At 41.3% G+C, this 23,537-nt stretch overlaps 2 long non-coding RNA genes across 2 annotated transcripts; one reads left to right on the forward strand and one right to left on the reverse strand.

Moving 5' to 3' along the window:
* The first annotated feature begins 213 nt into the window (after nt 1–213).
* Nucleotides 214–17,706, forward strand: LOC309864070. Its single transcript, XR_014311368.1, has 3 exons — nt 214–301; nt 3,595–3,724; nt 17,207–17,706. It is a non-coding gene; the product is annotated as an uncharacterized lncRNA (long non-coding RNA).
* Nucleotides 12,131–23,205, reverse strand: LOC309864071. The gene is made up of 2 exons (XR_014311369.1): nt 23,069–23,205; nt 12,131–13,185 (listed from the first exon to the last, which is right to left on the reverse strand). It is a non-coding gene; the product is annotated as an uncharacterized lncRNA (long non-coding RNA).
* Nucleotides 23,206–23,537: the final 332 nt, after the last annotated feature.

Below are 23,537 nucleotides of genomic sequence, written 5' to 3' on the forward strand. Positions count from 1 at the left end.
AAGGATGAGAAACAAGTTCAGCTGTACCAGAAAACGTCCTAACTTTCTAGGAGTACCGTGGGATCCCTGTCTCCTCCTATTCCCAGGGAGAAATAGTGTATATTATCAAATAAATAATATTTGACCTTTTACTTCTCTTCTGGAAAAGTTAAAAAAAAAATCCTTCCCTTATTAACTTGGTTTTGTTGATGATTTCTTTAATTTTCAGGAAAAAAACTTCTGAAAATATAACCAATACACTCATCGTTGGTGAGACTCAGAGGCGAGGCCCTATACACAGATTATCAATACATGTATAAAGGTATGGAATATCTCCATGTAAAGAATCCCATTATAGAGACTATTCCTAGAATAGCATTATTTTCCTAAAAAAGTTATCTGTTCCATGAAGAAAAAAAAAATTTTTATAGAGGAATCAACCTAGAAATCTTGGTGTGTCAGCTTAGACAACTGGTTGATTCATAAAAGGGACTTGCTGTCGAAAATGCTCATTATTTTCTCTTGAGTTCTTGTATGTTAGGTTGATCTTTGTCATCTTAAAAAACCAAACCAAAACAAAAACTAAGGGACTTTTTAAAGCTTATCGTATGTCCTATGAGAGACATGGACTTTTGGAAAAGAATTCCCCGAAGAAGATGGTTGCTGATATTAGAAATTGATTGACCTAATGCCAACACCAACCACTGTGGGCTCTTTTTAACTAAGTTTTTGAGGGTAGAAAGGAAAAAGCCATTGGAGTTTAATTTTGAGGACCACCTGGCTCTATTATAGAAAGGCAAATATTCGTTTTCTTTTGCTGTGTAACAAATTACCCAGATTTGGTAGCTTAAAATAGCATCATTTGTTGGCTCACAATTTCTGCAGAGTGTAAGTATGAGCATGGAGTAGCTGGATGCTCTCTGCTCAGGGCTTCCCAAGGCTGAAATGAAGATGTTGGCCAGCACTATACTTTCATCAGGGTTGTCTTCCAAGCTCACACCCTGGTTGTTGGAATTCAGTTGCCTGCAGTTGCAGGAGTGAGCTCCTTGTTCCTTTGCTGCGGTCATTCATTGCTGGTAGAGGCTCCTTGCCATTCTCTGCCCCGTGGCGCTGTCTGTAACATGGCAGTTTGCTCCTTCAAGGCCAATAGGAGACTGTCTCTTAGCTTCGAATGTCTGACTTCTTGAAGGGCTCACTGAATTAGGTCAGACCCACCCAGGATAACTTCCTTTGGATTAATTCCCAGTCAACTGACTGGAGATTTTAATTACATTTTCAAGGTCCCTTTTTGTCATATGATAGTACGTCATTGTGGAAGTGATATCCCATCATATTTACAAGCTTTGCTTACACTCAAGGAAAGGGTATTGTACTGGGCATTTAATCAGGGAGCATGAATCTTGCGGGCCATCTCAGAATCCTGTACCATCATGTACCATTTAGAGGCAGAGGTAATCGAGGTGAGGTAGTATTCACATGCTGGGAGATCGCACCTTTCAGCAAGCGCAGTAGCAAAGACGGTCCTTCCAGGGTAGCATGAGAGGGTTTCCTCCTGTTTCCTACTGCTTCATATGCCAACCCATGGGCAGCAACACGGGTGTTTTTGCTAGAACAACTAATGTGGTTGAGTATTTTTTTTTGGCCCACTTCTTCCTGCATTTTCCTTGGAAGTATTCAAGACTGGTTCTTTTGTCCTCCTTTAGATGGTATAAGCTGATCATTAGAGCAAGTCCCTTTCTGCCTTAACTAGCTATAGTGAGTACTTTTACTTGCAACATAAAGCCTTGATTGATACAAGAGGCTCATAAATGACCTCTTTATATGTCCATTCAATGTGTACAAATCTGCATTGCCTTTATAGATTCATAATACATGGAAGCAGAAAGAACACGTCTAGTTCTATAGCTTTTTTCAACCATATTCTATAGAACACTTGCAATAGAGTCCAGGATAGGAACCCTTTTTTGGGGGTGAAAAGTGTTCAGTGGTCTTGCCAGCTTGGGATTCACTAGATACTCTTGGAGCAAACAATACTCATTGTGCTGCAAAGCCTCAGGGAGATCCTATAGAATAGAAACCCCAAAACAAACCAAAACCCCCAAACCTCTCTGAATGCAAACAAGGGTTCCCAAACTGAGGCCCCGAAAAACAATTTACGAAAGCCTACTGCTGCATTAGTAGTAGAGTGAAGGCTTAAAACTAAGCTCCTTAGGCTTTCTAAGTTCCAGAAACATTAAACTTATTCCTTATTCCCTACATGCTTGAGAGGTAAGCTTCAATGAACACAAACAACATCAAGAGAAAGAAAATAATATCTAAATAGCTCCGGCAAATATATTAATGACGTCTCCATGGAACCTGTGGTGTCTCTTTGACAAGCTTGGAATCCCAGCCATGTCTGCTCACACACCACCCGGTAGAGGAGAAGGCAGCCCAGAGAGAGGACCTGGGGCAGACCTATCCTCACCTCTCTGTTATCCACACCATAGGGTTTCCTGGGTGTAAGGCCGAAGGCTCTTAGACACCAGGAAAAAGGAGCTTGTGCAATTAGTCTCTAGGACATTTCGATAATACACTTGATAGCAGTTATCTTCCGGGCAGACATTTTGGGCTTAGCGCTTGATAGAAAATGAAATCATTTAAAAAATAAGTCCAAAACTAAAATGAAAAAAAAAAAAAAAGTATTCAGGTCACTACGAAAGGCAATACAGATCGTGTGTATAATAGAAACCTGATTCTTGGATCAGAACACTTGCAAGCGTGTGCCTGTCCTGCATTCCATAACGTAAATCGCATCCCTGCACATCTGACCAAGACGTAAGAGGTTCCAAGAGGTGCATATTTTCAGCATGAAAACAAGGAGCCATTCGTGTTCCAAGCACAGCGTATGGTCAGCTGGCTGGCCTGACACACCTTGGCATTTATTGTTCCCCAAGGCCACATGGTTAGGCCTCGCAGAGGCCAGGGGCGCATGTGGACGTGCTGAAGCCGCTGCACATGCTGAATCCCCACTTGGCTCTTTTTGGAAGGAGCTAAGACGAAATAAAGGATCCAGATCCCACCACCCTTTTATTATTGAGAAATGATCCTCCCCGCTCCCCCGCGACCCCAGGGCAGAGAGGGGTGGAATCACAGGTGATTAGACTTCGTGCATTCTCTCCTGGTGCTTCCCCCTCCAAGGCCCCCACCAGTTGCGTTTAGAAAGGACCGGTGCACCGTTGAAAACGCAAACCAAAACCCAGCAAACTGTCCTCCGAGCAATGTTTGTTTCATAGCCACTCAACCCTTGGAGAGGGGGGGTACGAAATGGTAAATAAACTATTTAGTCATAAAGGGACTCAAACCACAGCATAGACCCACCACAAGCCTCTGGGAGCAATTCCACGTATGTGCATGTTCTCTGGGGTTTAGGGTATCTCCCAGAGCTCCCACTAAGTCATGACTGGGCAGCACCCTGTGGAAGGCTCCTGGCTTTGTGGGGTTGCATTTATTGTGCCAGAGGCATCAGGAAATCATAATTTAGGATTTTTTTTTTTTTTAAATAGTCTCAGGCAGTTTCATTCTTCTTACATGCTTGGTGTTCAGTAGCCATCTTTGGCCTTTTTGGTTTCACAGTTGAGCCCCTACCGAATGCTTTCACACCAAGACTGTTAGCCCAATGGAAGTTGGCTGTGTGGATACTCTTGAGGACCACAAGAGGTCTTGTTTCTTTAAAAAACAAAACCAAACAAAACAAACCATTAAGGTAAGAATCCAAGGAATGGGATGTATTTCAGCTTCTTTTTTTTTTTTAAGATTTTTTTCAGGGGTGCCTGGGTGGCTCAGCGGGTTAAAGCCTCTGCCTTCCACTCAGGTCATGATCCCAGGGTCTTGGGATCAAGCCCTGCATCAGGCTCTCTGTTTGGGGAGGAGCCTGCTTCCTCCTCTCTCTCTCTCTCTCTGCCTGGCTCTCTGCCTACTCGTGATCTCTGTCTGTCAGATAAATAAATAAAATCTTCAAGATTTTTTTCATTTATTTATTTGAGAGAGAAAGAGAAAGAACAAGCAGAGGGAGGGGCAGGGGGAGAAGCAGCTTCCCTCAGGAGCCAAGGCTGCTGGATCTCAGGCCCTGGGATCCTGACCCAAGCTGAAGGCAGAGGCTTAACTGACTGAGCGGCCCAGGCGCCCCCGTATTTCAGCTTCTAACTATGATTCTGGAGGCATGCTTATGGAAGAGCAAAATAATTGGCAAAAATCATTTTTGAGCTCAAAATGTTGGTATATTTGTTGATCGAGAAGTAAAATCAGGTTGTAAATAACTTCTGTCACTGGCCCTGGAAACTGGGCTCAAGCTATATTTAGTCTGTAATTAACAATGAATATTTTAAGTAGAAAAATTAAAAATATGATCACTCCCCATGCTTTGTTGGATCATCCGCAATGAGGACAGTCCTCCTGTAGCCGAGAACATGCACGCTGGACACAGATGGATGTATCTGTTCCTCTGTTTTAGCAAAAGGACAAGATATTTGCATGAAGAATATCCAGAAAATTCTCATTGCACAAGCTGGTTGCTGTCTGCATAATGCTTCTGTCTATCAGTGGCCACAAAAGGTCTCTAGTAAGTGTCTGATAGGCTATCTACTCTTCACGCCAGCGTGACACGTGACTTCACGGTCTTTGGAGCTCATTGGTTCGAACATTCTTTATTGTAAGAAATATGGACTCACTTCCTCCTGGCAATTATTTATGCTAAATTTATATTTTAAAATTTAGCATAAATAAATTTATATTTTAAAATTTAGCATAAATAAATACATTTTATTTAAATATTTTATTAAAATATTAAATAAATAAATTTATTTTAAAATTTGAGACAATAAGTTTTCCCGGCTTGAGGTGGGGCAAGCGACCATATTTCCATTCCTCCTCTTTTTCTTTTATCTAAGGACCTGAATTTGTTTCAATCTACCAAAACAAAATAAAATTGCTTCCTTTAAAATTCTTGATTTCCTATGATCTGAGGACCAAAAGAAAGTTGTGTTAAGGGTTCCCAGTAGAATGAATTGGGATTTTCCCCTTCAGGGCAGCAGACAAGGGATTTCAGTTCAAACTCGAGGAAGAAGACTAGAGATGGTGAGAGCGTGGATAAATTTTTGAATTATTTTTTCTTCTTTTATCTGCTGTCACTTTAAATGACTGTCTTCCTGGTCCAAAGCAGGCATACCTGCTAAGGATTTCAAATGAGTATACAAACAATTTTATCTGATCCTGTAAGGGACATATTTTCGATAAGGGAATGGGGAGAGCTGATATCTCCATTTCAAAGGAGCCGGCAGTGGGCGGGAGAGAGTAGGCTAGCAGGAACTTTCAAGGAAATTCTCATAAAGTGCACTGTTAGGCTTCAGGGGGTGCCTCGGGGCTGTACTTTGGCCTCTTCACTGCTGGTCTAACAGGTGAGGCCCTAGATGCAAATATTTGGTTTGACCCTTTCTTACTGTCAACACTGCAGCCCTTAGCATGATGGAAAGTATAGAGTTTATGGGTGTTTGCACAGACATTATCAAAATAATTGTAAATTCTTCTTTCTTGTTATTTCTGAAAGATTACTAGTCTCGCTGGTATTTTAGGGAAGGGGTTTGGTGAAGGTGGGTGACCAGGGGGTTCAAGAATGACAAATGTCAACAGTATAAATGGATTCCAGGGCTCGGGTTTCAATTCAGACGCAAAGTTAGAGCATGGGACAGTGGCCTAGTGAATCCAAAGTTCACATCTGCACAGGCAAGGCAACTCTCCGGAGACCATGTAAGAATTGCCCAAGCTCCCCACTTTGTATAGATCCACTCGAATACTCATATTTGAGTATTATAATGTAGCTACATTACCCACATGAGCATGTTTAAATCTGGAAATCGGTTTGTTGAGAGGCAGTAGCAAAGTGGGGAGTGGAGAAAGAAGATAAAGTAGGGAAAATCTGGCAAGATACCCGCATGAGGGAAAATAAAGAGCAAAGCCCTAGAACAAACTAATAAACCAAATGAAACAAACACGAAATTAAATACATTGCAAAGAACAGAATTCCATCGGAGCAGTGTGATTCTTGTAGCACAGAAACAGTGAGGTGGAAGACTTGGGTAGACACGATCAAGTCTAGTTCATACTCGGTTGTCAAAGTATTATCTGCAAATGTAGATTCCCCAGGGAATCAGAAAGCTGGAGGATAAGACAGAAAGTTTAATAAATAAAATTAATCAGTTCTGCAGTCTACTTGGGAGCTACCTTGGACTATGCTGTAGAAACAACAACAACAACAACAAAATTGACAAATATATTGAATTTTGGGTGTGCAACATTTTGACCTGGCCTGTTCTGGAAATCATGGAATGAGGTGTGCCCCTTTAGAACAGAACGTATCGGAATATTTGATTAATGGTTTGGGGAGGTGCAAGGGCTTATTATACTCCCACTCTATTTCTGTGCAGCTGAAATTGATTCAAAAAAACGTATTCAAAATTTACAAGTTCAAAAATATTATTCGGGCGCCTGGGTGGCTCAGTGGGTTAAGCCGCTGCCTTCGGCTCGGGTCATGATCTCAGGGTCCTGAGATCGAGTTCCGCATCGGGCTCTCTGCTCAGCGGGGAGCCTGCTTCCCTTCCTCTCTCTCTGCCTGCCTCTCTGCCTACTTGTGATCTCTCTCTGTCAAGTAAATAAATAAAATCTTAAAAAAAAATTATTCAAACTGTAGGAAGGAGACAAACATTGAGAGGTAGATTTGGAGATTCACGTTGAAGGATAGCTATGGGCTTCGCTCCTGACCTTGCTCTCTATTCAGGAATTGGGAGCATTTAAAGGTTGCCCTTATACCCGGCTTCGCCCGTAGTGTCCCCCTGCCTGGTCTACACGGAAGTGAGTCATTGTGCCTAGAAGTGTCAAACCCCCCAAATACCTCCCCCCACTAGGAAATGAATTCTGATTATCTTATGAAAATGAGTGGCAGCAATTGTCTTTTGTGTTTCTCAGGGGTTGTGCACTGAGTTCGAATAACAAGTTAAAATTTTATTATGGACTTAACAAACTGTTTTGAATATTTAAAGGCAAGACATTAAAAATCAGGTAGAATCATTAGGAAATCATAGCTGCCTATCCAGGGTATACCATATGCTAAAAGGGAAAAGAAAAAAAAATAGCGCTAAGTTGTTTTCAGAGTAATTTGGGAAACGAAATTAAAGTAAAAAGGCATTGCCCAAGGTTTCTGTTTGTTTTTTCTTCCTGTGTCCTAACTTTTATCTTAAATCTAACAAATGACCGAATGGATTTGTCCAGAGGCAGTGACAACGTGGGGAGTGAGAAGGAAGTGTAGAAAAGCTGGCAAGGAATCAGCTAAAGGAAAAACAAAAAGGAAAAGTCATAACGAACAAGCTGAACTACACACATTTAAAATAATAAAACTGCATCCAAGTTGATGTGAATCCTGAAGAACCCAATGAAATCAAAGTTGCAGGCCTAACTTGTTTTGCTTAAGTACAGAAATTAGTTAAGGTGCAAATGATCTGACATGCTCTCTGAACTCTAGCTGAATTCTTAATTTTATGTCAGCTTTAGCTCTTGTTTAGTTTAATAAATATTAATTGAGCACCTGCTGTGCTCCCAACACAGCCAGAAACTGAAGACCATGCGTAAGCACTGGAGGAATTACAGTGTAGTTGGGAAGACAGCAAGGAAGCAGACACTCCGACGTAAATAAAACAGGCGGCAATAAGATAAAAACATGCAATAGAAATGATTGCTAATTAAAGAAAGAATTCTTGTTTAAATCCAATTAAAAGAGGTAAATGACCACCAGACAGGATGAACTAGGATTCTGGAAACAGTAAAAGGGAGTTGTGAGTCCCAAAGCTCTCTACTTGTCTTGCAACTGAGCGAATGATTTGTAAAAGATTCATTATGTATAAAATACAGGCATTAAAATACATACATCATATTGTAATTTTGAAGCTCAACCTCTGCTACATATTAATTATCATTATTATATTCAGTTATTAGTTATTGAACCAATACTATTTTGCCATATGTGTGGAAAACCATGGAAAATAGTTAGATCCAAGCAGATCATAGAATGTTTTAACTTTAAATGCTGTGGTTTTGTGAAATATACGTTTGGTCTTCCAAAATATCCAGATGTTTGGCTTTTGCAAGAAAAATTATTGCCTGTGTTTTTCTCTTTTCATTCAGATGCCTTGACATTATATAACTCTCATGTTTTTGTTGTCAAGATGTGATTAGAACCTTCTAAATTACCATCTGTGGTGTCCCGTGTTGTTTGTGCCTTCATTAGATCTGACATCACGCATTTAATAATCACTTCAGAGTTTTTACAATTTTGGTATTGTATAAAATTTGATGCCAGAGCCTTTATCACAGATGCATTCAATAAGAAAAAGCTTATGAGAAATTCTCATCCATATATTAGTCATCTCCCATCAATGTGGTTCTTCCTGATACGCTTAATCTTTGTCTACTTTAGGCCGTACAGTTAAAGCGCCTTTGGCAAGGTCACTGCCATGCTGATTTCATTAAGAATTAGGGTATGTCAGAGTCTGGCCGGGTACTCAGCCTCACTCGTTACCTCCTCTCACAGACAATGGACTTGTTTTGCCTCCCCTGAGCACCTCCAGGTATAGTTGGGTCTTTCCTGGTCCAAACCAACCACATCTTAAGGGCCTCTCCCAACTTGCCTCCAGCCCCAGGGACCAGCACCTTTGCTTTCTGTTTTTCTCTCTTTAATCTGAGCATCCTTCTCACATCAGTCTTTATGTCCAAAGCTTTATCATTTCGTGTTCTTTCTCAGATTCTGTAGGAAACACACCCATATCTCCCAAATTGATTTCATTCTCCCAAACTTTTAAGGACTCATTTTGTCTGAGAAAAACTTTTGGAGTCTTCCTTGTCCCTTTGGTCTGACTCATCGGTGGAATCTCCCTGTCTTTCCTTGCCTTCATGTTCGAGTCTTGTGGAAGCCCACCAGGAATTTTCATAACTTCTTGTGGACTCTCAGGCTTACAAAAGTGTTGGGCTTACTTCCTCAATTCGGTGATCACTGAACTAACCCAACAAAGAACCAGAATTTTGAGCAGCTGCCATTCGAATGGTTTCTGAACCAAAGTCTGAGTGATACTGTTTGCCCTTCAGAGGTCTTACTCACCACTTGGCCCCAGCGTCTCCCCCTTCCGCATCAAGAGCCTTTCCAGTTTCCCTTTGCATCTTCCTTCTCTACTGTGCCGCCGATCACCACATTCTCAATTCTCTTATCACTTTCATTGGTCACGGGACCTTTTCCCAAGGCCACACTAAGAGGTTAATAGTGGTTTGCTGGGTTTCCCTGCCAAGGAGTCTTTTAAAAACAAATATAGACTTTTTTTTGGATGGAAAGAGAAGTGAACACACCTTTAAAGCAAAAAACAGGTAAAGGGCCAATACTCTCCTTCTACATAGGAGAATTTTGCACATGGGGACCTCAATATGGAGAGTGCATGTGAGGGCATTAGTGATTTCCTGTCCTCAGATAATACCCCATACCCAGGCCCGGATTTTTTTTTTTTTAATTAGTTGTGCCAAATACTTTGTTGTGTTTCCGATAGTCACTCTTCATCTGAAAATTCAAGTACTCACCATGCCCAAGCATCTCTATTCAGCTCCGTCTCTTCTCCTAGCACTCCCTAAAGATCTGGTTTTGAGTTCTGTAGACAGCCCTTGACCCCGCATTGCATAAGTACCCTGAAGGGAAAGATGTTCTCTCCCCTTCACATAACCTTGTTCTCTTCTAGAGAAACAGCTCTGCAAGATTACCCACACTTGAGGGAAAGCAACATTACCAAGGAGACGATATTTAGTTGTTCCTTTAAAATCCAGTGGGCAGTGATCCAAAAACATTTGGCGAAATAGAAGGAACTTGTTATAAACCAGCCAACCAGTGGCCTAAATTCTTTTGCTTGATGATTTCTTCTGAGTGCATAGTTCAATTGCCTTAAGACCAATCATGTTATTAATGGGCTGTTTAGGATTTTAACAAGATTATTTAGAGACTCAAAACCTTTCTGAGCTCATTTAATAGATGAGTTCTATTGTGACAGGCAAAGGGTAAGGTCAGTGATCCCAAAGTGAGGTGCATAGAGCCCTTGGTTTATTGAGGTATGAGGGAAATAGTTAAAATGAATAAGTGTATCTTTAAATATCATTTTAAAAAATTCATTTCTAAAATGCTTTATATTATTCATAATATATTAGTTGGCAGCACAGTTATGTAGTTTGTAGGTAAAAGCAGATATATTGGCGTAATTTTTTTTCTTAGTATTAAGCAGGGGAGATTAAATAGGGTGAAAGCTTCCTGATTAGGTAGCACCTTGCCTATCATACCCAGTCTTTCCAATTCATGCATTGTGTGAAGATGGGTTCTACAAGACTATTTCTCATGAAAACAATAGACCCATGAAAATCCAAAGTTTTCGTCTGAATTCCAACCACCTTGAGAGTCTCACATCAGTTTAGATAAAGTTGATGGCGACCCTTGTAAGAGAACATTGATTTTTAGGCCAGAGCACCTGCCTTTTTGCATACTCCTTCGTGTCATGGCTGTGCAATACTCCTAGATACTGCTACAAGTGCTCACAAAGCAGGGATTTGAGAAAGCCGGAGGAATGGAAATCAAAATGATGAGTATGGGTGCTCATGTAGATTACCTGTGGTCTGTCCCCTCTGAGGGAGAAAAATTGGAGCCTGTTTTCCTCTGGACATCAGAAGAGAGGACCCTCCTGTGAGAGAAAATGTTCTGCTTTGAATTGGTAAGAAAAGGTGTTAAAGGCACAATTCCTGCCCGTTTCTCCAGAAATTTAGTAACTAAGGGACTCAGGTTGAAGGGAAGGAAAGAGAAGGCTTTTTTGTTTTTTTCGATTTTGTTTTTTTTTTCTTTTTCCTCCTACTGCATCAGCCTGCTTCTCCCTGCAGAGCAAAGCACACTCCAAGTTTGAAAACCTGCATATCTCTTTTCAAATCTCAGGAGGACCATGTCCCTGCTCTGTCATAAGCTCGCATGTGCCATTCCCATCTCCATCTAGGTGGCCAGCGGCTTCTGCACCCTGCCCTTCGTGGCTGTCTGGCTGGAAGTGCTTGCTTGAGCCTCAGTGCTTGAAGTACTTGGTAGGTGGTCTTGGATGAATTGCTTATTCTTCCTAATGGTAGATGGAGTAATAATTCCTCCCCACAAAGCTGGGTACGTTGTGTGCCATATAATTTAAGTATTATAAGTACCAACTCTCTTTTCTCCTTTTTATCCCCTCCCCTGGTTGGTTTAACCCGTCAACTGCATGGTATCCCTTGACTACCTCTCTTCCTATTAGTATCTTACCTTTTGGGGCATCACTGGTCAGGAATCTTCTGGGGATCCCTTACCATGTAAATTCTTCCCCTTCTATTTTTCTTCCTCATCAGTGTTTTACCAAGAATTGGTCATGCACCACTAGTTGTACGGGGTTAATAAGGATCACGTGAAATATGAAAGGGGAGGTGTGTGGTTCTGAGGTCTTTAGTAACTTCGGGAAATGCTAGGTCTGACAAAGGTTCCAGGTTTCTCCAACCACGTGGGTGTGGCGTGGAGGACATCACCGCAGAGTTCTCCAAACTGCTTACTTTGGAGTATAAAACCTTCTTTATGCAGTGGCTCATGGGCCTGGAGTTCTGTGGAACATACTTGAAGAAATATTTTATACTTATCCCACTACCATAAGGAAGAGGCTTCCATTCTCTCAATTTTTCACATCCAAAGACCTACTGTTTCCTAACATCAGCTGAAGACTAGTTAACACTGGTTGCATTTCATTATTCCAAGTATCTTCGCTGTAGTTCCTTAATCACAAACCACCACCCCGAGACCATATCCAACAGCCTCTCCTCAGACAAGGAGAGTTTAAAAAATTTTTTTCTCCTACATCATTGCCATAAGGAACTTCTACTTTCGCTACCTTTATGACATTGAAGAAAGTAGAGAACAATACTCAGCCTAGATAACAGATCAATCTTCCTATCGCCCTTAGTAAGTTCCTAGGATTTTATAGATGCACTTTGTAATTCTAACTTTCTATGCTTTGGATCACAAAATAGCTCTTTGTTCAAATGAAACTTTTTTTTTTTAAAGATTTTATTTATTTATTTGACAGATAGAGATCACAAGTAGGCTGAGAGGTAGGCAGAGAGAGAGAGAGAGAGAGAGAGAGGAGGAGGCAGGCTCCCTGCTGAGCAGAGACCCTGATGTGGGGCTCAATCCCAGGACCCTGGGATCAGGACCCGAGTCGAGCAGAGTCTTTAACCCACTGAGCCACCCAGGCGCCCCTTCAAATGGAACGTTTTTAAGGACATCAAAGACCATGTAGAAAAATATAATAGAAAGTAGATATATAGATATGCCACAGCTTATAGCAACAAAGGAGAAAGGCTAGCCCAGTGTTGGCTGAAACCACAAGGGAATGTGTTTGTGGTGTCTATCGCTCATGTATTTCTGTTCTAGAATATGAGCTCTGATGTGGAGCAGTTTAACCCCTTCTTTGTGAGGTTTGCTGGTGTTTCTGGATGAGGAGGGTATGTCTTGCACAAGCACTCCTCCGCCAGCTGGTTGCCTGTCAGGACAAGCTCAGGGGTGGCATTATCTGCATGTTGCTGATCATTGCCTCTTTGGGGCTGTAAGGACTCAGACCCAAGGAATGACTCAGAAAGCCAGGGGCCCATGTCGTTCTGCTCCGGGCTTGGCCGCGCAGCATAGCAGCGTCATGACTCCACTTGGCCCCGCTGCTCATCTGACTTTCCGTTTGCCTCTCGAGCAGTGTCATAGGTGAGACTTGGCAATTCAGTGTCCTCGCCCCAGCTTCTCAGGCTCTCCACCTTTAGTTCCTGCTTGATCAGGGGCTAAGGACAACCGTATGATGAGTCATAGGCTCTACATCCTGGCAAGTAATCACTTTCCCACAGTAAGTGATGATTTATGCTGGGAAGGGGTGAAGAATGTGGAGTGGCTGTTTTTCCATCTAGCCTTTCTGCTAACAGAGGGTTGGCTAGGAAGGCTCTGGCTCCATTCACAAGGCCTTCTGAAACACCATCTTAAGAGTAGTTTCACCTTCTAAGCACGGGATCCTTACAGGCCTGGTATCCACAGAGGACTGGAACATGACAATCCTGTATATTCTGTTAAAAAGGAAACACAACTTTGAAATTTCCTTCCTTTGACATGTGAGGACTAGGAATGCCTCCTGGAAGTGGAGAACCGGAGCGCCCCCAGCACAGACCCATTTTACAGATGAGAACACGGGGACTCAGAGAAGTTGCATGAATTACTCATTGCCACAAAACTGGTCGGTGACCAACATCTCAGGGCTGAAACTGGCTGATGTTAAGCTGCTGTCTTATCTGACATTAAGCTTACCTGTACCGTGTCATAAAGGGAAGTCTGGGTATAAAGAAGATTGTGATTTGTGCCATGAGTCACTTCAATTAGTGGCAGAAGGGTCAGGGGGAGAAGCATGATCCCTGATATCAGATGGGTCTCGGTTTGAATCTTGGCCCTGGAACTGGGTGATGTTGGCTAATTTCCCACTTAATTTCTCGGAGTGTGTCTCCTCATCCATACAGATGAGAAGAGGGATAATAATATCTCTTTCACATCAACTGCTGGATGGATAAGTGATGAGGCATGCAGAGCTCAAGGCACATAGTAGGCTGTCCAGAAACAGAGGCTCTGATCGTTCTTTACTCCGGAGTGACGTGTGCCCTTCCTCTCTGCTCTTCCCTTTCAAAGCAGCACTTGCTACAGTTCACGCTACTTTTGAGTTCTGCCTTGTCAGACTCAGCATGGCTCGGTTTGTTTTCTCAAGCCACTGCTGAATTTCTTTTCCTTTGTGATTTGCATTTGGGTTGTCTCATTTCCCTGAAACGCTGTCACAAGCCAGGAGGTTGTTGCAGAACATGATCTGAAACCTCACTGGCCAGGGAAAGTCCCCTCCGAAAGAGGCATTTCCCCTCTTCTTGAGATTTACACTTCTCTTTCCCACTGGGCAGGCAGCCCCTCAGCCTGGCCAATGTCTGCCCCAGCGTTCTGCAGGCAGTTTGAACACAGTGGGAAGGTGAGGGTCCGGCCGTCTTTACTCCTGGTGTCTCCATTGCCCTGGATTCTGTCACTGTGCCTCCAGATCCCTTCGGCTTCCCCCCAAAGGCCTTTGTTGTTGCTTCTCTTCCCTCTCCTCTCTCTGTGTCACCTTTCCCCGGTCACCGGGGCCAACTCTCAAAACCTCCAATGGAAATTTAGAGGCTTCTGTGGTTCTTAGGGGGTTATTGGGCTCTGCATTTTCTGGGTCCTCACTTCCTTTATAGCTCACAGGGATTTCCTAAGAAGCCTCTTCCTTCTCTGCCCAGTAGTTTGGGCCGGTTCCCCCCACCCCCCACCTCACCCGAACAAGGGATTGCCATTTCGCAGCAAAGGCCCTCTTTTTTTTTTTTTTTTAAACATAGCTTCAGAAATACAATTCTCATGTTCAATCAGGTCTTGCAGTGAAAAAAAAAAATTCTCCAGTCATTCTTGTGACATTTTTCTATGTTTTGAATACTATATACACATGATGATAAAATAAAGTCTATTTAATCAAATGGATTTGTCTTTTTGCCCTGTGTGTGTGTGTGTCTGTGTGTGTGTGTGTGTGTGTGTGTGTGTGTGTTTTCTCCTCAGTGCCCTACTTTCTAGATATTTTGAGGCCAGAGAATTTTCCCACTGGAGGATATGTTGCAACACAACTGAACTATCTGCAATAGTTTAAAAAAATGCAACTTATGCCAATGTTTTTGAAAATACCTTAAATAACATTAAACATTTTATAAGAATTTTTTGAAAAGAGAAAATATAGTTCCAATCTCTCCCTTTTCATCTAATGACTGATTTCACTTTCAAATATTAACTTTCAGTTTTTATTCACTTACTATTCATGTATTATGATTGCTTAAGGTAGGCTTTAAAAATTTGTGCCATAAAAGTGAAACTAGATGTTGCCACAAATTTATTGCATCGGGTCTACCCACTTCTCTTACTTTATGTGCTCTCTCCTCTCAGACCTATAACATACCAAGTTAGGATGAAGATAACATTCTCTCATCCTGGGGATTGGCCCCTCTCTGAGGCCCTGGGATCAAACTCTGTTTCTGGTGTTTCTCTTCCTTTAAGAATGAAAGAGAAAGATTCCACGATCTTTCACAAATATGTATTGAATACCCAGTGAGGACTGAGTAAAACTACGTTGATTTGGACAGAGTTTATACCATCACTCTGGCATGCTGAAGATGGGAGTGAAAATAATGAAGGAAACTTAACTGTCAGTTTTGTGATTTTGCAAGAGACTCAGGGCCAATCAGAGTGGAAAAATAATCTCTGTGGTCGTATTCTGTAACAAGAGAAGAAGTGAATGTAGAGATGATAAAGTAAAACAAGAAGGCATTGTAAGCCATGGGCTTATGGTGGGATTGAATTTGAATTTGGAGATGAGTAAAGTAATGGATCCCCAAAAATAAGAGAGCTAAGTTGACTCAATAGCCATAGAATAGAGAGCTTAGTATCTGGGAGCAGTAAACTAGTGGCTTTGTTTGTTTGTAAGGAGTGTTTACACTGAATTAACCAGATTGACTCTCACTAAAAGGAGGGAAAGACAATTGTAACAGGTTTGCACAAAAACTAAAATATATTCTTTATGTAACTAAAAAGTCGCAGGCTAGATATAGCTTTAGCTTCGGATGAAAGAATGTCTTCCAACAAAAGTTTTTTGTAGTTTTGTCTTTTTCCGGATTTCTATTTAGTGTTCTTCCTTGTTGGCTTTCATCTTAGGTAGACTTCCTCACATGGTGGCAAAGATGACCCCGATGCTGATTCCTTCAAGTATTTGATGAAACCTTCTATTTCTAGAAAAATTTTCATAAGCACTTATGAACACAATATAATTCTGCTCAGAATTTCAGGAGGTCACAGAACTTCTGAAGTTGCGTATCTTTACCTTAGAGTTCCATAGACACTAGCTTAAAAAAACTCTCCTCTGCACTGTGAAATAATTGACCAAGCCAGCACCATGACTTTTTGGACAAGCTTATCTCCCACACCTAGTGCAGAGCCTTGTACATATTGCATACATCGAATGAATGATTCAGTCAATGACTTAATCAACCAAGCAACCAATCAAATAGTCCTTTTTTGGATCGGTTGTGCTGTGGTATGTTAGGTGTTTTGTATGAGTTATCCTCGTTCATTCTTCTGACATTATTTTATGGATAGGAAACTGAAACCAAGCTAGGAATAAAGTGAGTGGAACACCTAGAATGGTTAAGCATGGAAAAGAGATATGAAATTCAAGGGGAGAAAGCCTACATGGGCAGGATATTGGTCTGGAATGCTGAGGAATGTTGTTGGATTCACTGTTGTGGCCCAGCTGGTTCTAGTTCCCAGCCACAGCCATGGGGGTCACCACCTCTGAGGCATTCTCAGGCCATTCTGTGTCTGCAGAGCTCTGGGTACCACTTGTCAGTGGCCCTAAGTACTTACTATGTTTTCTGTTTAATAGCCTCTTAAAGTAACAGTTGGATCTTTCACATTTTTAGCCTTCATTTCAGAACCTGCAGTCAAATGAAACCTTTTGTTGTTGTTGTTGTTGTTGTGTTTGAGATTTATTTGCAATCCAATTATTGGAATTCACTCACTGGTTATTTACTAAGCCCATTGATCATTGTTCCAATGAGTTTATACTCACCATTGGGAGATCCCAGAACTGTCAAAGTTGTTCTTCAGAATGATATAAACTATAATGTCAGCTGTTAGGGTGCCGGCAAACTGGACAGCCCATAAAAGTGAGTTTTCCTCCTCAACCTGGAAGTGCTGGGTCAGCAGAGGAAACTGCTGGAAAAAGTTACCATGGAGTCACAGGGTTTGGTGGACTTGGGAGATCACTTTTTTTTTTTTTTTTGTGAGAAATAGAATGTACAATTTCGGGGGCAGAGGGAGAGAGACAATCCGAAGCAGACTTCATGCCCAACACAGAGCCCAGTGCAGACTTCCATCTTACAACCCTGAGATTATGACCTGAGCAGAAATCAAGAGTCCAACACTTAACTGGCTAAGTCATCCAGGCACACATTTTGAGGGGAATCTTTACTTTTTTTTTTTTTTTTTTTTAAACCTCAGGGCCCATGTGAATTGGGGAATATGAAGATACCAAAAAAACAGAAATAGAGGGAGTTGTCCTGGACAGACCCCAAACTGAGAAGAGTGAAATAATGGATTTTTCCTTTCAGCACATTGTCTCATATGAGAAGAATGAAAGATAACTGATAAGCAACTTCCAGCAAAAAGACATATAACTTATATTCTGATTGGTTACTAGTGATTTGAATCTATGCAGATGTATCTAATGTTAACATATGTATGTATAGTATATGTATTTATATGACTAGTCATAGACTTGAAGCATTTTTTTTCATATTACTAAAGACTTGGCACTAAGTGCCAGTTTGCAAAAATATTTTACTTCCTTTTCCATTAATTTTGATTGGCCTGAATGGAACTCATTTCAAGTTCCCCTATTCTTGTTTTTGTGAGAGGCATTACTTTTTTCTCTCTGTGAGTGTATCTTTATTACCTATATTGTTTGGTGCTCTTGAATAAAGGATATTTGACACAGTGTACATTTGAGTTAAACATTCATTTCTTCAGCAAGGATTTCTGTTCAAGACATTGTGCTGTTAAGACATAGGCAAGGGTGAGAAGAGGTGGAGGGGTGACAAAGCAAGATGGGCCAGATGATTTAAAAACACCCACTGTGCATGTTACCTGATGTGGCCAAAGGGTCTTTGCAGATGTGTTTAAGGATCTTGAGATGGGGGACTTATTCTGGATTATCCTTATAAACCCAGTGTAAATATGGGGTCCTTATTCAGAGGGAGGCAGGGGATCAGAGTGTATGGCAGGAAATGTGATGATGAAAAATGAGGTTGAAGTGATGAAATGAGGACACAATGAGGTCATTTCCAATGACCTTGGAAATGAGGTCATAAGCCAAAGAATACAGGCAGCACCAGAAGTGGGGGGGGGAAAAAAAAAGGAAACAGACCTCCCAGAACCCCCAGAAGGAACACAGCCTTGCTAACACTTTGATTTAGATTCATGTTCTCCAGAACTGTAAAAGAAGACAATTACATTGTTTTCAGCCACTTTGTTTGTTATAGCAGCAAAAAGCAATGATATACCCTTTAGATTCGGAAAAAGAAAATTCCAGGAGACATTTAATCCAGTATATAACTGTGTGAATTTTTCTGTCAAGATTATATGTATATATGGTCAATCCAATCATGTGATTTTCTTGGTGCTAGTACCCAATATATTAATAGTTTTCCTTAAAAAAAAATGTATGATTCTGAAGTTAGTAACAAATTAGAGGAGAGAATGGACAGTTTGTGGGGACATGCTTAGGGAATCCAGGGAGCTAGGTATGGTAGGACTTGGTGGTCCCTGTATTGGTTAGAAAGTCTAAGCCATGTTGTGATAACAAACAGTTCTAAATCTTAAAGCAACAGAAGTTCCTTTTTTACTCATTCTAAGTCTACTGCATGGCTGGGTGACTCCCTAGAGTAACCTTCTTTCACATGATGACTCAGTGTCATGCTTCCTATCAATATGTGCTTCTACTGGAACCAAGGCAGGGCAGGAGACCACCGTAGGGTCTCACACCAGCCATTACATGCTTCTGCTGGGAGGTGACACTCCTATCTCATTGGCCAAAGCAAGTCATGTGACTACATGCAATCTCAAGGACACGAAAAGTAGAATACTCCCTTGTCCGAAGAGAAGAAAGTTGGCAGTACTGCTAAGCAGCATTTACATCTATTCCATGACCCCAAGTTTGTAGAATAGGGAAGAATTTTAAATAATTTTTGAATTTCCTTATATTCTCCCAATTATAACAATAACTCCATGCTCAAGTCCAAGGTACCCATCCTCTTTCATAAAAGTGTTTGTAAGCCTTGAAGTGCCAGCATTATTGCAGACTCAGCTTTCAGTTTAATGGTTAATGCTGAGAAAGTACTGGGATCAATGAAGCAAATTGATTTTGAATATTATATTCTTTTATTTTAAGGGGCTTAAAAGAAGCACCTACAGAGAACTAGACAAAATGAATACAAGTAAGCTAATAATAAAGGCAGCGAGAACCCAAGAGCTGCTGAATTAAGTATTTTAACAACATTTGTAAAGAAATGGAAAGTCATATCTCATTATGTCACTGTGCTTACCTTCCCTACGTCAGAAAGTCTTTGGCACGCAGTGCGTTTCTATAGGCATTCCATCGTGATTTAACATCAATTAATATCTACTTGCCACAAAGTGTTGACAGTAAGTTTTTAAATTCACAGGCTTGACATTTTGCAGTGTAATTGGGCAGAAGTGAAAGAGCTTTCCAGGTTGCTGCTAAAAGCTTCGCCGAGAGATGTGAAGTGAATTTTAACCCTTTGCCAAGGAGGCCAGCTGAGACTTGCTACTTCTGTAGCAGATTGCTTCTAGAAAAGAAGACAAGAAACCAACCAACCTGGTTTTTTAACCTACGAGTTGTACCTTGAGGTTTCCAAAACTCTGGAAAGGCATTTACTTACCTGAGTGGATTCTGCTGGTGTGTGGAAAAAGCCTGGATTTAAAAAGTCAGGTCATCTGACTTGAGTTCTGTGTTTGTTTGACTCTGCCACATGTGCATCTAGACGTTGGGGGATCCAGAAGGTTCCAGCCCTAAAGAGCTCTAATAAGGCCCTTTCTGAGTTCAGAAACCAACGTTTCAGCGTTAGGTTTGTTGAGCACGGTGCTTAAAAGGCTTACTTTCCCTGTGTTCTTCTAAGGTCTGTTAGCTGTAATTTAAGATACATTGGATCCAGGAATATGACAGAAGAACTGTTTGTTTATTTCTTTTGTTTTTCCTTGTTCTGAGCTAACTGGTGTCCCCAGCACCCAGGAAGGACATTAGGTCTCATGGTCCTGACAAGAGCATTCCTCTAAAAGTGGTTTTCAAATGCCTCTTGGTGGAGTTACTATTTAATTTAGGCAGTTTATTTTCTCAGAAAGGGCCAACAGATTCTATAGGCTTTGCCTGCTAAAACCTTTATTTTCAACCATCTCTTTAAAAATATTCTCCTTAATCCATTCAGGGCAAGAGAGTGGATTTCTTTGCACTTTGACATGATTAGTCATTGAGTCACTGAATATACTATTTCTTCTCTTGTCTTGCTCAGGGTCTAATTGGAAAGGAATCCAACCTAGAGTCTCTTGGAATTTACTTGGGAGTACCAGGTGGTCTGAGTAGTCAAATAGGAAATAGGCCCCTTTTAATGTAAATACTCTGCCAAGTATGAGGTCTGAATGACATTATTAGTATGTATTTAATGTGCACAGAAAAACTGATACATGACCTTCCAGAATGTACCAAGGGTTTGAAATGTGCTTATTATTGGTTCTATTTCAGATCGGTTAATAAATCAGTAAGTTAAAAACAAAATAAACAAACAAACAAAAAACCCCAAAACAAAAAACAAAAACCCACAATCCTTGGGGAATTAACTTAATGGTGTCTAGACCTGCATTCTGTGTGGATCTCGTGATGCACGGGAATCTGTGGTCACTGGCCACTGGAACCATTCCTATCCAACTTCTGCCTACAGTTTCTGCCTTACCCCACTTCATACAGAAGTTGCCTTTTCCTGATAATTAAAACAGCCGGTAAGGTTAGGGAAGGGGAAAAACCCATGTCCACTTTAAACACAAGGTGAGAAATATCTTTCTCTCCAGTATCTCTCACTGATGTAGGGAAAGTGATTTCGTGTTATTTATTATTCAAGACCGTCATTAGCAAATATTTTCTGAGTGCTAACTATGGGTCAAGCACTGGGCCAGATGTTGGAGATTAAGCTTCAAACAAAATAGATGGAATCTTTGTCCTTGTGGGGGGAGGCTAATGAGAGATTCAGAAAAAAAGCCAAGGATACCACAGTGTGATAGATGCAATCACAGAGTGAGTACAGATGCTCTGGGAATGCCAGAGTGACCCTTCATCTGTACTTGAGGGTTGGGAAAGGCTTCGTGGAAGAGGGAGAGCTAAAATAAAGGATAAGCAGGGTTTATGGCAAAACTGGGGACTGGGTTAGGGGTGCAGTGTGATATGTTGAGGAAAAACTCAAAAATGAGAGACAGTATGACACATTTGAGATAGTAAAGACATTTAGGTAGAAAAGATATTTGGGTGGGCTAGGAAGAAGGTTAGCATTGGGACTGGGGTGGCAGGTGACATCACGCAGAAGCCTGTGGGCCAAGTTAAGAAATTTTGCTTTATCATGAAGAACAATGGGTTGCATTGAAAGACTTTTAGGCACAGAGTGACATGATCAAATTTATATTTTAGAAGGGGGACACCTGGATGGTTCAGTGTGTTAAGGGTCTGACTTTTGATCTTAGCTCAGGTCTTGATCTCAGGGTTGAGAATTCAAGCCTCTTATTGGACTCCATGCATGAAGCCTACATAAAAAAAAAAGAAAAAAGAAAAGAAAAGAAAAGAAGGAAAGATTACTCTGGTTTCAGCATTAAATGGCCTGGAGTGCTCAAAACCATACTTAGTGAGACAGATAGAATAGGACTTCCATAATACTGTGAGGGATGCTGGCCCCGGAACTAGCCGGTGACCAGCAAGATAAAGAGGAATGGGATGTTAACAGCCATCGATGAGCTGGTGCTTAGCCAGGCCAAGAGGAAAGTGTCTGGTTTAGGTAATTGGGTTGATGGTGGTGCCATTTTCAGAGAGCAGAAACAGGAGTAAGATGAGGTTTGAAGCTGGAGGGTGGTAGTTCTGGTTTGGGTCATTGAAGGGGGCAGGTGGAGATGTCCAGTAGGCAGTTAGTTACATGGTTCTGACATTCAGAGGAGAGAGCTTGTCTGCCACTAGAAATTGGCAGTCACAGCCTGTAGATGATAATAAAAGCTCTTACCTGGAGTGACTGCTGAGAGAGGAGTGTGGGTGACACTGTTGAGAAGCACCAATAACTAAGGGCTGGGCCATAGTCAGGAACCCACAAAGGAGACTCAGAGTGGAGAAAAACAGGGAGAAAGCCAGGGACTGTCCATTCTGCAGAATCACAGAATCTAAGAAAATCAAGATGAAATGAAGCACAGGCCCAATTATTAATATATTTTACCATAAGAAATCAAGATAGGCCAAGGGACGTTAGGAGTCAGAGTAAAGAGAGTGAAGGACAGACTTGGCTTTTAGTGTCTGTACGAGTGTGTGTATCTGTGTGTAGGGGTGTATATGCGTGTGTTTGTGTTTGGTATTTATGGAAGGAAACAGAATGTGGGGAATATTGTCAGCAGATACTACTTATGCTTCCTTAGCTCAGTCAGATATGAATGTTTAGTCATTTAACATATACTTACTTAGAACTTAGGTATAGAGCATTTCCCCTAGGACTGTGGGAGAGATACAAGAAGTGTAAGCTATATTGGTTCCCTGGAAGTCTGTGATTTAGGTAAGGATGTATCACAGGCACAATAGCACCAATAACAGGTGCAACGTATGATCAGTACCAAGAACTTATGTATAAAATAAGATCTACAAGCGGCGCCTGGGTGGCTCAGTGGGTTAAGCCTCTGCCTTCAGCTCAGGTCATGATCTCAGGGTCCTGGGATCGAGCCCCACATCGGGCTCTCTGCTCCGCAGGGAGCCTCCTTCCTCCTCTCTACCTGCCTCTCTGCCTGCTTGTGATTTCTTTCTCTGTCTAATAAATAAATAAAATCTTAAAAAAAAAATAAAATACAAAAAAAAAAAAAATAAGATCTACAAGAATTTAGAGGCGGGAGGTACTAATTTTCACCATGGATGTGGACCAGCAAGACAAGACCCAGGGCTAGACATCTAGCTCTGTGCACCCATTAGAATCCTTCAGGGTTCAGATTGTTAGAATGCTATCCATAAGGAAGACAGAATCCTAGTCTTGATCCCAACATGCCCTTTTCTGAACTCACCAAGGTTATTGCTCCATTTTTTCAGAAGTGCCTCTGGCTTCTCAAAGCAACATTCATCCTGAGGAGAACAATTAGTCTTTGTCTCTCAGTAGTAATAGAACCAGCAGCTCAGAAAGGAAAAGCCAGCAGTGACTTTTCGATCACCCTTCGACCCCCAAGGTTGTTCTGAGAAATCCCCAAATTTCTTGGAGGCAGAACATGCAATATATTTAGCAACAAGTTCCTTCTTGCCCTGAAATATGCCAAAAACATAAACTTTGAAAGCTTATGGAAAATAGGAGAACTTGTGGTTTTGTTACTTGGCAACTGAGATCTGAAATGTTAAAATAGGAAATTTGCATTATTTTATAATTCTAAAAATGCAACACATGTTATTTTCTATTCTAAGAGGGCAAAACACTGTAGTTGTGGTATCCCATTGTTTCAAAAACCCACCCTTGTTAGACTAGTTGTGCTGCTGTTATATTGT

This window comes from Mustela nivalis (genome assembly GCF_964662115.1).
Source record: "Mustela nivalis genome assembly, chromosome: 5".
Lineage (NCBI taxonomy): Eukaryota > Metazoa > Chordata > Mammalia > Carnivora > Mustelidae > Mustela > Mustela nivalis.